The following is a 13,608-nucleotide window of genomic DNA, read 5'->3' on the forward strand; positions in this document are numbered from 1 at the left end:
CGGGCATAGGGTCAATTTCAGGTCAGGTTAATTCGGGTATCGGGTCAACCTTTGAGTCAAGTTAATTTAGGTCAGGTCAATTCGAGTATCGGGTCAAGTTCGGGTCAACTCCACTTCGTGTCGGGTATGGGTCGGGTCGGGTCAGCTTTGTGTTCGGGTCAATTTCGGGTCACGGGTCATGTCATTCGGGCCGGGTCAGATCTAGTATAGATGAATGGGTCTTAACATGTCATTGCTCATGTGGCGCCAAATCTTATCAAAGGAAAGGTGACACATGGCGATACCATGTTATACCTTTGAGTTTATATGATAATCCGTATTATAGATACCAAATAGTATTTATTTATGGATAATGATATATGTAGCTTCTAGTAAAATGTTTACAATAATGAGCAAAATAACACCATACCCTTTACTCTTTTCCCGCTACTCCTCCGACTTCATTCTCCCCTAAACTACAACAAATACACTGCACCCCTATAATTACCCAAATATAGTCACCATCTGCTGCCGCGCACAGAGGCGGAGCTACATGGGGGGCTGGCAGAGGCCCGACCCCTGTAGCCTAGGTTCACGACCCATAATTTTTTAACTTGGCCCCTGCAGATTTATTGTATATGTATATTAAGTGAAAACAAGTAACACATAAATAGTCTTGCTTTAGTGGCAAAAAGGTAAAATATGTTGCACAAGGTCATAAGTAAAATTATCCCAAATTAAGCAAGTAAGACATAAAAAAAATGTAGTGGGTCGCATTTTCTTTCTAAAAAGGTGTAAAAGTGGCGCAACTAATTTGATCAAGAGGGTTAACATATTTAAACTCAACATACTAATTATCACACTACATTCTTCTCATTTTACTTGTCTCATTTATTTATTTAATTTTTTTTTTAACTTTTTCTCGAGTTGTCTACCTTTCCACTTGCATAATATCATTTGCATTATAGGGCATATACATTAAAACGGCAATAATAGAATTTCTTACTCTGTAATGAGCTAATGATTTAGCCTAGTTTGAAAGTTATTCATAAGATGTACTCCAGATAATTGGTCCAAAGAAAAATATACTTGTATCTATATATATTCAATCATTGTATAAGCACCAAAAATATAACTTTAAAAAAAAAAAAAAAAAAAAAAAATTGTAAGAAAATAAATAGAATGAAGCTAGTTGCTCTTCCCTTTGGCCAAGTTTCGTCAATGGATATTAGTAAATCATACAGGATAAGAAGCGTCCAATGTAATACCACATTTATTTTGTCCTCTAATAAGCCTCATATAACCATTTTCACCCCAATTTTCGCCCCATGAGTTCTTCAACAACCAATAATCAGTCCCATCAGTACTAGTGCCATACCCGATAGCTGTAACAGCATGATTAATGTCGCCGCCACACTCCCCTTGGAAGACTCCACTTTGGTAGTTATTGAACTCAAACCCGCTAGCATCGATTCCAACTGAGATAGGTTGCTGGGAAACGGCTTTGAGAAGGGTAGCCTCATCTTTTTGGTGGAATTGATTCATAGCCGTTTATTGTCACAACACTTGTTTTAGCTTGGCATTGACTCTGATTTCCATTGAATGCAGTGTATGGGTACTCGGCTTCTGTTGATATACCTTGGTTTTTTTCGATGAATTCGAAAGCATTCGTCATATAACCACCACTAAGACAACTGTCTTCTTGTACACAATCAACAAGTTCCTCCTCTGAAAGTGAGATTAATTGTCCTGTTTTTTATTTGGTTTAGCCCTTCTACTGCCCCAACTGCTGAGAATGCCCAACAACACCCTACAATTTTTAAACATATGATTAGAAACATTTAATTGTTGGCATGTAAAAGAATACTAACCAATAATAGTAAAATAATGTCATTTTTTGCTCTATTGAGTTCATACCACATTGTCCTTGGTTCTTTATTCCTGTAACAGCTCCGTGTTCGCTCCAATCCATTGAAGACGTCAAGACGGGATGTTATCACTAGTAAGGTTTTCGTACCTAAACCCGTTTGTTATTGAACCATCGGATGTGGAATCAAATTGCTTTTTATAACCAGTGTGAGTAGCTACAAACTCCACAGTGGTTAAATCACTTAAGGCATTAGTACCTAATGTGTATAATTTAGTTGATGGTGCATTACCATTGAGATTTTCTATACGCTCAGCATTCTTTTTGAATATGTTGAAATGCATCTCCTTCTCTATTTCATCCTTGTAGACTCATCCATGTTGAGCCATCTAGAGCTCGTGCCTCTCTCTTATCAATAAGGCTTTGTGATGGTTGAGAGGACGAGCCATGGCTTGGGTAGTACAAATTAAAAGCCCCAAGACAAGGACTAAGGCTACGCATAAGAGTTGGGAGGATTGTTTAGTGAAACCCATTATAAGATTAAAAGAGTAAGAGTTTATTGTATGTAACGTAGGGTTATTCTTTTGTAAATGCTCTTATAATTAAGCTCTTAGTTGGATACACAAATGTTATTAAAGTGTGTATCTATTTATAGGCAATCTTTAATATGAAAAGTACTCATACTAATTACCAAAATCTACGTTGAAAATTAAAATTCATGCAATGGAAATACATGTTTGGCGTATAATTATTATTCGTTGACTTCCCTTCATGATTAAGTTGCGGGTCAAAGCATCTAGTTAATGTAAATTCTCTTTCGTTATAAGAATTAGCTGATAAGTCATTGAACAATACGAGTAAAGTAATAATGTGCCCACATAGAAAATTAGACAGTTAGAAATTGGCAAATGTGCATATTGATAAATTTGGAATTACAATAGTGCAAAACAGGGGCGTCGCCAGGATTTTGAGTCTACCTGGGCCAATCGACCAAAAAATCTAAAAGCAAAAATATATGTTCAAAATATACTTTAAAAACCAATATTCTCATTCCACTTAGTACAAACTAAGGGCCTGTTCTCATTGATTGAACTCAGCTGAACTAAATTGAATTGAACTGAACTTATTAATTAGTGATTTTTAACTACGGATTAGTGATCTTTGATTATTTATTATTATACATATGTGTATATACAAATATACATATTAAAATAATTAAGAAAAATATACTATATAATTAAAATATTTATAAAAAATATATTAAAAACATGAAACCCCAAAACATTTTAAAAACATATACTATTTAATAATAAAAAAATATATTATTATGACAAAAGAACACAAAACACTTTGTAAAAAATTATCACAATTAAAAAAAATAAAACAAAAAGAAAAAGAAAAAGCTGGAACGAAATTAAACAGAGTCAACCCCCCCAAACTGTATACCACTCTCTTTATTATTCTAATTAATACAATGTTATTATTATTATTAATTATTATTATTATTATTATTATTATTATTATTATTATTATTATATCTCAAAAACAAAAGTCATACAACCTACAATAAATTAGTGGGAAGCCGAGATGCAATCTGGGCCCCCACTCCTCTAGCTATAGCAAAGCCTACCCTAGTGAAGATATGAGCTGCAACACGAGCCCCAATGTCTTGCGTCATCGAGAACCTCTGAATCCGCTTCAGCAACGCAACAGCTTCCTTCTCTAATTCCCCAAGCGAAGAAAAAGAGAAGGGAATGAAACCATAGCCAATCGCCTGACAACGAGCTTCATACTTAACCCGCTTCCGATGAGCCGCATCAGCCACAACCCGTCCAGGAAAAAAGTCAGATAGCCCTGTCTGTGTCAAAGGAGAAGACCCAGTGAAGTCGATACATACATCACGACCACGATCCCATGAATAAAGTAACACATCGGCAGGTCTGAGGGCCCCGTCATTCCCTCCAGACAACCCTATGTCAACCTCCTTTCTTGCTGAAATCCCAGATCTGTAGCAAATATCAACAAGTGTGTCTCGAACAACATTATGCCGATGTTTAATACCTACAATACTAGCACACGACACAGCGTGGTCGCCGAAAATATCCCCAATTAAAACCCGAGAGCAAGCAGAGCACGACATCGAGACAGAGAACAATGGAATACCCAGCCGGTAGCACAGCACACATCGGTATATCTTTGCGTTCATCGTCTGACCCAACCCAGAAATAGGGACTGCCCGAAGCCAAGCAGAGGTGTGGTCTCCCTGCTGCGACTTCCACAATGCCGACTGACGAGGAGACAAAGAATAGGCAGATTCTGCAGAAGCGGTAACCTTTGTGAAATATATCTGCCAATTTCTTCATAAGTTTAGGGGCAGCGACCTCACAAGGATTACCTAAAATATCAGACTCCACCATTCCATCAAACAGACTCAACGCCTCCTCAAAAGCGCGACCGAGACCAACAATACCAGTACGACGCAGAAGCTTCGTCTGCAACCCAACAGACTGCAACCGAGAAGCAAGAAAGGCATAATGACGAACATCACTTGCGGAATAAACTCCAAGTCCGCCAAACGCAAATGGTAAGGTGGCAAGTCGCCATTGCCAATCGCCAAACCCAGGCCCCGAAGCAGTAACGATACACTCCAATGAAGATCGATGAGCCTCATCAAAAGTGCGCTGAGCCACCTCAAAAGTACTAGGAGGACAAGTACGCAAGGCAAAGTAGAGTTTAGAAACTCCGGTACATGCCCTAAGCAACAACAACTCACACTGGGAATCATCAAGCTTAGCAACCTTATCCATTAGAGCAATGGTCTTGGTCACCCTCTGCATCACAAGGTCACCTCCAAAACCGGGATCGGAACTAGCGGGACCACCAAGCAACTTAACACCATGTGAAGGTCGAGCAATGTTAGGCGGAAAGACACCCACAAGCCTGCTTCGAGGGTCCTCCGAAGGCTAGAAAACTTCAGTTTTTTCCACATTAAGATGTAACCCAAAACGAGGCCCTTCCTCCATGATCAACTCCAGAACCTTCCCCACCACCAAAGTGTCGCCAATAATAGTGTCGTCATCCAAATACCACGCCTGAAGACATAAGTCAAAACCATCTCTGATTTTACAAACCAGGGGCTGTAAAACCAAAGCAAAAAGTAGAGGACCAAGGGGATCACCCTGCTGCACTCCCTGACACGACCATAAGGATTGATCCCCATAATACAATCTAGCTGGATTAGAATAGCAGAATTCAACCCATCGCGAAATGCCCGGACAACGACGACGAACTTCACGCAACATGACCGTACGATCAACAAGATTGAAGGCATTTTGAAAATCTACCAACAACATAGAAAGACCCACATCAAAACCACGATCCTCAATCAACCGATTCACAGCATGAAGAATTGCCTCACCACCTGAAGAAACCCCAACGCCAAATTGAAGACCATCAAAGTAACTTCCTAAAGACTGGCCAACCATAACAGCACCCACCTTCGAAACCAGACGTCGCCAAATAGTACCCACAACTATAGGACGAATACCACCACCGGGCTTAACAAGTGGTGTAAAAGGAGCACTAGCAATATACTCTCCTAGTTCCATAGGATACTTTCCAGCGAGAAAGAGATTGACCACCCCAAAAATAGAGTCAACTAACTCATCTGATACAGCCACAACAGCACCACACAAGCAATCTATTAGGTGCTGAGCACGTAAACCGTCATTATTATTATTATTATTATTATTATTATTATTATTATTATTATTATTATTATTATTATTATTATTATTATTATTATTATTATTATTGTCGTTGTTGTAATAAGAGCTTAAAAGAATGAAATTTGGCTTTATATTATTAACAATATCATTAGACATAAACTGAAGTGAACTGAACTGAACTGATTAGAGTTGAACTGAACTGAACTGAAAATAAACGTATGAGAACAGGCCCTAAGTAACAATAAAAAAAATTATCTTAATCGTACCTTACACACTTTCAAAGTAGCGAATTCATCAATCAAAGAGTCTAACTCATTTTAATACTCAATTTTACATACAAGTTTATCATCAATTATGTCTAGATGAATTACTCCAAAAAAAAATTGGTTGTATAAGCAACTAAGCATAAATGCATAATTAAAGATCCAAAAACAAAATCATAAAAAGGGTAAATTCATGTATCAAACAAATTTCTCACAAAATTTATAAAAAAAAGTCACATACATCACACTAAAACAGTAAATTGTGAATGAAACTAGTTAAATAAAGAAAGATTCAAAGAAAACATATCAATTCAATGAAGGTGAATTTCTAGGGTTAATATAGTAATCCTCTTGAGAATTGGTTTTGAATATAGAAAATTGAATTTTGATACCTTATATAGATGATGATTCAAGAAAGTGAAAAGAATAAAAGTGAAAGTAAAGAAAATTTAAACAAATTAAAGGGGAAATTTTTTTTTTTTAAAAAAAAGATGAAGTATGAACGGCAGATATTGGGAAATGGAAATGATAATTTTGGTTATTAAAAAAAATAAAAAAAAAAAAAAAAAAAACATTTTTGCCCTTGTCATTCCTCGAACTCGCCACCCTTGCGTAAAAATAGTACTCACTTACCACTGAACCAAGAGCATAAGTTATCAATATAATGGAGTTCATTAGTATATATTCCAAAAACTTACAGGGGCCATATTAAAAAAAATATGGGCCGAGGAATTGGGCTGCAAGGGCCAGGCCCCTGCCAGCCTACCTCGTAGCTCCGCCCCTGGTGCAAAATGTATAATGAATGTTCCATGTAATGTATAATTGTATAAAATAAAATTGACTTTAGATAAACCTTTTTTTATTTGTTAATTTATTACTTTTCCTTTTATATCACTTACAAAGAATAAGGGACAACGAAGACAATAACGATTGACTCGTAAAGTTTACACCCCATTCATAATCCATACGGTTCGGAACCACGAAAAGAGGATAGGGATGATGGTACGAAGTGAGTCATGGAGTCATATTCGCCCGTATTGGCCTTTACTCTATTCTCATAGCGAAAAGTATTCCCTGCAATCTCAAAGGCATGCAAACAAAGATTCAATTTGCTCCAAACTAATATTAGGCTAAATTGGTTGAATATTAATGCAACACATAATTCTAAATATTAGTGATCACTTGATTAAACAACAAGATTAAAAAGAAACCTAAACCGGTCGTCCAAATTATCTTATTAGGCGTTATTTTCAATTACATATTCCCTTTAAACATGCAATATGGTAATCAACAATAAACAATAGAATAACATCAATATTGGAAGCAATTTAACCATAATAACGAGTCAAATCAAATAAAAATAACCCTAATCATGATACTAGCAATATAAAATAATACAATAAGAGTAATTAAGTGATTAATTACTCACTTTTCGCATTTACTTGAATTGCTACATCATGAATAAATTATTAGTAACTTCAATAAAAATATAAATCAAATTAAAACAATTAAATTAAATAAAAGTAGAGTTGATTTGGTCCAAACCCTCAAGGCCTCAATTAATTCTACCTTTCACGCCTGTGTTTAAGGATGGAACCTCGGGTCAAGTATGGACTCCTTGGAGTTCTTAGGAGAAGTATTATGGAAGAATAGGGTGGCTAGGGTTTAGGCTAAAGCAAGAAATTGAAGAGAATGATTGTTGGTGCCACGAAACTGAGGAAATCAGACTCATATTTATAGAGAAAATGAGTGGGGTGAAACATAGAACCCTAGAAATAAAGAGGTGCCGCGGAGAAACCCTAGGCAAATGTCGCGTCACGGTGCGTGTACCGCGACACGGCGTGCTGTACTGTTACACGATATTCAGGTTTTCCCGAAAACCGTCCAGATTCATCTTTATCTTTGCTTAACAACTAAGAACGTGATATTTTAGGTGCCATTTCAGCTATTCCGGAATTATTTTAGGTATAGAGCTTGCATATTTATTAATCGGGCTAAATTAATAAATAATACGAAATGGATTAAAAAGGGGTTGGGCTAGGATATGAGTTGGACTGAATTTGACTAAATGGTTTGACTGAATTGTTGACTGTGTTTGACTGAACATGGATTTTAAGCACTTTCGAGATTAAATCCTTGACCCAACCAATAATGCTGGTGAAGAATTATTCATCATTGGGTTTAGTTTTGGGGAGACATTTTTAGGTGTCTACACATAAAATCATATACAAGTATATAATCATACACATTCACCATTGTATAAAAGTTTAGGCCCATCAAGTCGCACCCAAAACTTTGTTTTCAAAATTAAACAAATCCATTTTGTAAATTAAAAAATAAAAGATATATTTTGCAAGTTTGACGCCTAATCCACTTAACTCAATTTGAACTCTCAAAGCAATTAGTATTATGTGCACCATGGTACACCTAGAAATAGGTGCACCACATCTATACTTTTGAACATTTAGTAAAAAAAAATTGAACATTTTACAAAAAATGAACATTTAGTAAAAAAAATATGAACACGTCATAAAAACTGAACATAAACATGCAATTTTTATGTTCATATTTTATAAAGAAATGTTCATTTTATATACAATAAATGTTCAGTTTATATTACAAAACTATTGAATTATTACGAGTCAGACAAACTTATTTCAAAATTTGTCTAACTCGTAATAATTCAAAATTTGCGATTGTTTAGATTTTTTTACTAAATGTTCAAAAAAAATTATTGTTCATATTTTTTTACTAAATGTTCAAAAGTATAAGCGTGGTGTATTGCGATCGTTCAAATTTTTTTTACTAAACGTTCAAAATTTGTGATGTTTAGATTTTTTTTACTAAATGTTTAAAATTCACGATTGTTCAGATTTTTTTTACTAAATGTTCAAAAGTATAGGCGTGATGCATTGCGATTGTTCAGATTTTTTAACAAAATGTTCAAAATTTGCGATGTTCAGATGTTTTTACTACATGTACAAAATTTGCAATTGTTCAGATTTTTTACTAAATGTTCAAAAGTATAAGCGTGGTGCACTTATTTCTAGGTGCACCATGGTGCATCTTAAAATTTGCGCTCTCAAAGCCCATGCATATAAATTACAAGTACTACTCATCCACCTTACTAGGCTTGATTTTAGCTAGAATGTGTATAATCATCATTAAATAATTCATATTTTATTGTAGAACACATACGACATACCCGAGTTGAGTAAGTACACTGTAAATGTTTCCAATCATAAATAGTAGGAAAATTTGCGAGAAAGAACCTTCTATAGTGACTTGTTTGTAAGAAACGACCTTATATAAAAATTGGCAAATTAGGGTCTTATCTCAACCCTTAAAATATTTCACTTGTTCCCCTTATGAACAGTGCCCACATGTGTGGAGTTTTTTTTTTTTTTTTTTTTTTTTTTTTCAAATTTCAAGAAAATCACGTCTTCTTCTTCTAACCTTCTGCCCTTCTATTTCTTTCTTTTGATAATTCATGCAAGCTTTTTACCTTGAAATTAGCCACTTTGTTTATTTTTTTTCTCTTTTCTTCTCTTCCCTGATCGATGATGTTGACAAATAAGACTTGCATTGCCAACAAATGAATCTTCACCTTCTGAATTCTAATATAGCAACTTAACATCATTTCCAACTACCTCAATGATGTGATCCAAAAATTCAAGAGCGGAGGGTCGGTTCTGGTTCTCTTGTCTATCTTTCTGCTGTCCTTGAGTTTCTCGCTGCTGAGGTACCATTTCCTCACTCTTTCAATTTTTCGTTGAATTTTTTAGATTTTAATTGAGTGCATATTTAGATTTTTGGTGCTTTTTCTAGATTTGTATTTTGAGTATCTAAAGCTTTGAATATTTTGATGTGAATTTGAAGTGAAATTTCTGAAAAGTATTTGCAGGCGCCACCACCGCAATCTAGAAACTCGGCGTTTTGCTACCACCAACCACCGAGTCAACTCGCCTCCTGCCGATTACAGTTGCGGGCATCTTGTTTCTCAAATCCAACCCCATCATTCAATTCATATTTGGACCCACCTCATTCAAATGGGTCTTCATCGGAGCCCCGTATTTTCTCTCATCCCCTCACATTCAAATTCAAAATTGTTAAAGGTATGATATTATTGTTGCAAATTATGTGGATTTTGTTTCTTATTTTAATTGAAATTATATATTTTGGATTATTGAATAGATTCTCTCCAAATGAGATTATGATTGGCAATCATGGTTTAGATCTTGAAAATTAAGGTAGTATATATTGGGAATGAATAATAGTATTTTGCGCAAGCTTAGACCTTTATAATGGTGTTTTAAAGGTGTTTTGTTTAATTTCTGGGTTCTTGTTTGATTTTCTTGATAATATCGGAGATTATTAATGTATTGATTTATGTTCGTGTTCAATTCGGCTGAATTTTTATTTGGGTTGCTCAAATTTTATGCTTTGTGTTAATTTTTCATACTTACTTATTGTCGGTAATGTGAATTTCAGTTGATTGTTTGTTCCGGCTTATCATTTCAAGATGATGCCATTGATGATGGGGATTATTTGTGGATGATGACAATAAGAATGAAGAATTATCTTTCCTGGTTAACATATACACAGTTCGGGTTTATTCCGAAATTAATATGTTAGATTGCTTTCAGTTTTTGTTTATTTTGATTTAAATTTTAACTGATGCTTGCTAAATTTGCTGGAAGTCTGGTTCAATCAAAGTACTTCCTGCTGATTTTATGATTACTATTTGAATTAAAGGTTTATCTAATTGTCTATTTAAATTTTGGGATTAAGAGTGTAATTTGGGGATTTTTCATGAAAATACAAGGGTTAGAAATTTATAATGATAGACTATACTTGTTTGTGCAGTTTTTTTGGGTGTTGATGGTTTTGTATTTGTAAGCAGATTATTAGTTGTAATCCATTAGGCAAAGAGGAATGCAGGAGCTAATGGCACATCTCAAGGAAACTGGTTCTGTATGAACTCACTTGATATTTTTCGAACTTTTTGTATTATTCTTCTGTTCCAATTATCTTAGTTTTTTGCTCTCACATTTATCATACAAGTATACAAAATAGGTAAACTCACGGCAAAAAGAGACCAGCTATACATTTGAAATGCGTGAAAGTGTTGAGACAAGCTTGCTGCTGAAGCACAGGGCACAGGTACTTGATTTCTTCAATTCAGTCACCAGATTTGTTAGGTGTCTATGACCTATATCATCACCTTACTTCTCCTGAATTATAATTAATAAAGATCTGCAAGATTACATGAGTGATATTTGGGGGAAAAAAATAAGTGTTTAAGAACCTGATGCCTTGCTTTGAATGGTGTTTGGAAATTGTTATGCCTTAGATAAACAAACTACTATATTCTGAGATGATTTATGTGATATAGGTTGAAGAGAGGCTTTTACTAAAAGAAATCTGTAAAAGAAAGTTGAGTACAATCTAAATTATCAAAACAACAAACAGATTAATAGGAATGACATGTACAAAATCCTTATTTTGCTTGTGTATACTTTGCCTTTTGGGCTCTCTTCAACTGAGGCACGTTTTTAAGTTTTGTTGGTAATGTTCACAGGCATTTGAAGAACGAAGTCATGATACTATGGGTGAAGAATCTTACAAGGACAATACTGCTATTATGCAACTTTTGAGGGACAACCTCACCCTCTAGACATTAGACCAGGTTAGTATAGCTATGCCAAAGTCTACATTCACATGACTCATTATTGGTTACGAGTATATGGAGTATATTAGGGATTATATATATTTGGTAATCGTGTATATTGCTAAATAATCTGAGACTAACAGAATTGGGCACAAGCTTGTTAGTTGTATACGGAGTATATTAGTTGTTGGTTGTATGACTTTTATGTAAAACTAGAGAACGACTTTTATCTTCTTTTTTCTGGTGGCTTGGGTAGATAATTTATTCGTACAGTGTACCCTTACTTCCTTTCAATAGTATGATCTACTTACAATTTTTTTTCCCTTGTGACTACAAGTTATTGAGAAACCAAACAAGGTAGTGAAACAGGTTAAATGTGGGATATGATCTTGTCTTAAACCAATCAGCCAAAGCTTTATTAATCCTTCCAAGGCAATTGTTGGAGGAAAGCGGGAAGAGATAATACTATCCAAGTCTTCTGTAAAAGAGTCAAACTAGGGCACAAAGTGTACACAATCTCTAACCTCACCATCAATTCCTTATATCATGTCAATAATTATAACATTCAAATATTCAATGAGCACCGGATCTTCTCACTTGCTACTAGAGTGTAATAGTTTTCAATGTTTTAACATTTTTCTTGATATTCTGAAAACTTTCACTGTTTTAAAGGAACAAAGGAGATGCATAATAATCAGTCACCTTGAATTTGCTTAGGTGCAGTGTTAAGGGATGAAAAGGGCGTAATTGTGGCTGCTAAGGTGCAACGGATCAAGGGGTATCTCTCTGTCATTGTTCTGGAAGCATTTCCTGTGAGGATGGGAGTGGAATCAGCTCGAGCTTATATGTATGGATGTGTGGAGCTGGAGTCAGGCGCTCTTATTGTGACTAAGCTGATCAGCTCATCAAAGGCAGGCAAAGCACCACTGGACCTTATTATAATATTATTGATGATATAGTGACAGGTCTATGAGTAGGGAGTTTGATATTTACTCTTGTTTTCATGTAAAAAGGTCGAGTAATTGTGTTGCTCAACTAATGGCTAGGCAATACCCATCTAATGACTTTGAGCATATGTATGTAGATAATTTCCCATAGGGTGTTGTCTCCCTTGCTGAACTTGATGTTGGCTAATGTTTTTACTATCTAATATATGCTCTTTGAGCCTTTAAAAAAAATGTAGGGGGGTTTACACATTATTGGTTGTGTCTGTGGTCTGTAGGAGTAGTATATTTGTGGTTGCCCTTTTTACTAAGTTGATTAGAGGATTAATTGTAGGTATAAGATGTCTTCATTCTTTCCATTAATTGTTTAGAGATATTGTACACATGAGTACATGACAGTATTGCCTTGTTCACTAGAATTTATAAAAATACAGACCATATACCAATATTACTTAACTACAAAAACATAATAGAGGAAAGAGGTTTACTTGTAAATTGTAATTCTTAGGACGACACTATAAGAAAAAGCAATGTAGAGGTAGTACAAGAAGAACAAAATATATTGAATGATTAATTAAATAAGTCATCTCTATTTAATACTATAATAATATTTCATTTTTATCATGGAGATTTTATTATTTAAGTAAATACCCTGATATTTTAGCCAATTAGTTTTTAATTTCTTTTTTAAGAAAGGAATGTTACGTGTGTTGCTGATGTGTGAGCATTGGGTTAAATTGAACTAGATTAAAAGGAAATTGTTGGGCCCCCAATTTGTGAGTGTAATGCAAAGGGCAAAGGATTTGAGCAAAATTATATGAAATTGGATTGGTTATATCGATTAATAAAGAATTGTTTGTGAAAAATCAAAGGTATTTCGTAACAAGCAAAAATACGAGAATATGTCCATAGTTTGCTTATTAGTCCAAAAAGACAACTAAAATAACAACTACATGAGTATAAAATAGCAACACCCAAGTTAAAAAAGATCAAAAGAACTTGTTAAAAAAATAAACTCTTAATTTCGGCGGAAAATTGCAACCCTCGGGTGAGAAAGATAAGCTTTGTTGGTCGCTGTCCAATTGTATTTAATTTTGTGAAGCAACAGTTCACAATTATTCAATTTTAAGGTTTGTTTCTCATAAAAAAAAACGTT

The 13,608-nt window shown here is 34.8% G+C and overlaps 1 long non-coding RNA gene and 1 pseudogene across 4 annotated transcripts; one reads left to right on the forward strand and one right to left on the reverse strand.

The window, feature by feature from the left end:
- Positions 1 to 952: 952 nt before the first annotated feature.
- Positions 953 to 5,454, reverse strand: LOC145578126 (senescence-specific cysteine protease SAG12-like; annotated as a pseudogene).
- A 3,821-nt stretch (positions 5,455 to 9,275) lies between these two features.
- On the forward strand, positions 9,276 to 12,769 carry LOC145579301 (uncharacterized). Of its 4 annotated transcripts, XR_014099112.1 has the most exons (6): positions 9,276 to 9,579; positions 9,733 to 9,952; positions 10,329 to 10,811; positions 10,914 to 11,000; positions 11,419 to 11,526; positions 12,226 to 12,769. It is a non-coding gene; the product is annotated as an uncharacterized LOC145579301 (long non-coding RNA). The 4 variants fall into 4 exon arrangements; XR_014099110.1 differs by having other exon boundaries at positions 9,277 to 9,579; positions 10,329 to 11,000; positions 12,226 to 12,767; XR_014099111.1 differs by having other exon boundaries at positions 9,277 to 9,579; positions 9,742 to 9,952; positions 10,329 to 11,000; positions 12,226 to 12,766.
- Positions 12,770 to 13,608: the final 839 nt, after the last annotated feature.

This window comes from Chenopodium album, chromosome 14 (genome assembly GCF_948465745.1).
Source record: "Chenopodium album chromosome 14, dcCheAlbu1.1, whole genome shotgun sequence".
NCBI classification, from domain to species: Eukaryota; Viridiplantae; Streptophyta; class Magnoliopsida; order Caryophyllales; family Amaranthaceae; genus Chenopodium; species Chenopodium album.